Source organism: Penaeus monodon, chromosome 16 (genome assembly GCF_015228065.2).
Source record: "Penaeus monodon isolate SGIC_2016 chromosome 16, NSTDA_Pmon_1, whole genome shotgun sequence".
NCBI classification, from domain to species: Eukaryota; Metazoa; Arthropoda; class Malacostraca; order Decapoda; family Penaeidae; genus Penaeus; species Penaeus monodon.
In genome coordinates this window covers 34772701-34776139 of record NC_051401.1, presented here as the reverse complement: position 1 = coordinate 34776139, position 3439 = coordinate 34772701, and positions in this window count along the sequence as shown.

Below are 3439 nucleotides of genomic sequence, written 5' to 3'. Positions count from 1 at the left end.
CACACACACACAACACACACACACACACACACACACACACCAAAACCACACACACACACACACACACACACACAAAACCCACACCACACACACACCATATATATAATACTTCGTACACTGAATCTGTGGATGTGTGAATAATACAGAATATAGTCTCAAAATATGCTTTATGTTGTAAGCTAAGAAAGAATTATTGTTGGCATTATCTTTTTAGCTGTTTCGCTGGAAAAGTGGTTAAACTCATAAATAACAGTTCACTTTAGATGATTATATATAGGTAAATGAATAAGGTGAAACAGTAGTCAGCAAAACAACAACAAAAACAACAACAATAATGATATATCAACATTGCTGTGTCCTGTGTTTACAGAATAATCAGTATGCTATATATATATATATATATATATATATATATATATATATATATGATAGATAGATAGATAGATAGATAGATAGATAGATAATGATAGATAATAGATATATACTATTAATATAGTACATGAAACACACACACATACACATACACATACCACACACACACACACACACACACCACACCACACACACACACACACACACACACACACATATATATATATACAATTATGATCTAGTACACAGAGTACTCGGAAATGCGGAGTTGCTCCCATTAAATCTAGGATTTGCCTCTATTACAATTTGCCTCTCACCAAAAGCCCCACGGGCTGCATTAGGGGAATACTGTTAACTTTTCCTTCATTCCAGCACTGCTTGATAATGCAATAGTGGAATATTTGTATTAATTTAGGAGTAATGGAGTAGTTTCCTTTACTAATATTCTCTCAATTTTTCTTTCAGATACTCGGATAGAGAATAGGCCTAAATGAAGGACGGAGTGTTGTAAGTCATCGGTCTCATAATGGCAGCTATGGCCTGCAGTTTCAGTGTACAGTCACACTTTGCAAGTAGAACAACGAAGGGAAGTACAAGAAAACACACGAATAAGCCGAAGGCCTTTCGCATTTACCGTTTCATCAGGGCAGTAAATGCGAAAAGGCCTTCGGCTTATTCGTGCGTTTTCCTGCACCTCCCTTCGTTGTTCAACTTGCAATTTGTTCGACATGAATTCCACACAGTCACACTTATCTTAAGGAGATGGTTACACAGACATGGGTGTTAAGGTCAGTGTTGTAAATAATATATAGGTACAAGTTATATATATATACATGTGTGTATATATGTTATATATATATATATATATATATATATATATATATATATATATATATATAATATATATATATATATATATATATATTATGTGTGTGTGGGCGCGCGCACATATACACACACATAGAACAATATAGCAAGGTTCTTCAAAATTTAAAAGACGATGACATTGTGATACCAAGACCAAGCAAGGGAAAAGGTATAGTAATCCTGAACAAAACTTATTACTATAACAAAATATATAGAAATATCTTTCAGTCTCATCTAAATTCAATTTTCTAAATGTCGACCTGACCAGCCACCTTCTCAGACTTGAAAATAAATTCACTGGAATCTTATAACCTCTAAACGAAACCATCAACGAAGACAGTTATAATTCCATTTTTGCTTCTGGCTCTCAACCCGATTGTTTGTATGGATTCCCAAAGTTCACAGGATAGGTACAATATTTGTGTCCTCAATCAAAGCATATATTATGAGCTTGTAAAATCATCGTCTAAAGCCATCCAGCACCTAATCAGTAATAACATGCCATCGCTGCAACAACCTGGATTTCCGTGAATGCATTGCGTTAGAATTGAGATCTACATCATGACCACAAGCAATGACGCTGAATCATTATCACAAAGGTTCTCCGTCAGAAATCACGCAGGATATCACGAACACTATATAAGTGAAGTCTACTATCACAAAAATTTGGCTAAGCAAAAGGTCTAAAAAATAAATAAATAGTTTAATGCCTTTTTAAATGTTTGCCACAAAACAACCCCGATTTTACTTTCAATAGCCAATTATTATCTCAACCTATGTCCACAAGTTATACAAAACACTTTCCTATACCTTCATGTGATTATAATTGGTTAAATAATTGCCAGATAATTCTTAAAGGTAATATAGATGACACGTCCTTCTGTTAAACAGAATCACGATCGAACAAGCTCCTGTATATCTGAAATGAACAAAGTCCAAACAGTAAGTCTGGGTGTGAAAAAGAAAAGGAAACAAATTTCCATTACTGACACACTAGTAATCAAAAGAAATGGATACCTTTCAACTAAGGTTTTACAGAAACCTACTTTCAACGGTTTGGGCAGAAATATTGGTTTCTCCGACATGAAATATAAAATTAACATTATTACCACACTAAATCAACAGACCATTTAACAATGCTCTACCAGGATAAATCTGATAAACAATATTAAATTCTTAGTTAATTTTCATTAAAAAAAATACCCTGGCAATGTCTTTCGCAAGAGTCTGGGGATCATTCTTAGATATTAAAATAAGTCCATCCACAAAAAATCCTAATGCATCCTAAAGAAACGAACAGTTACATTAAAATTACGTCTGGATAAGTAAGCTTCACCATTCGCAAAACAATATGCGAAATGGCTCGTACATTCATTCCCACAAATCAATTTCAACATTCTTTTGTTAACATCTATACAAATAACTCTTTCTTCAGAAGCGAATGCCGCTGCCCTCAGAACTATGTTCAATTTTTTTTTTATAATTTTTTCAGTTGTCTACGATGATAATTGCTAGGTATATGGATACGTCTACACGATGTTCAAACGTAGAAATACTCGAACCATATGGGTAAATCTATAACAACAGGCCTACCATCTGAGCAGACTTCTCTCTGCTGCTCCACATCACTAACACCACAGATGACACCGTTGCACTCACAGTAATTTCCTAATTTTCTGTACACAACATCTAACAGACTCGTCTATCATTCAAATACATTCAATGTTACGGTGTCATGCAATTATCGTATCGAGCATTTATCACTGTTTTGTATGTCCTACATAAACTCGTTTGATTTTTCCCCACAATGGTTCTGGTCACTCGTTTTGTTAGTTTTGGTTTCTGTTTAACCCATTTATTGTTGCTATTTTGTAAACTAGATTTGTTGTTTTCTTGTGTCAATCTAGTCAGATTATGTTAATTCCTTCTCGCCAGGAGATGGAGGGCTGTAATTCGAAACCGTTGAAATTAAAAATGCTAACCACAGGCTGAGTTATACACACACACACACACACACAACACACACGCACACACACATACACACACACACACCACCCACACAAAATATATATATATATATTATTATATATATATATATATATATATAATATTATATATATCTATATTATGTATATATATTATATATCATCATATATATAGATATATATATATAATATATTCATGTATATTATATAATAAT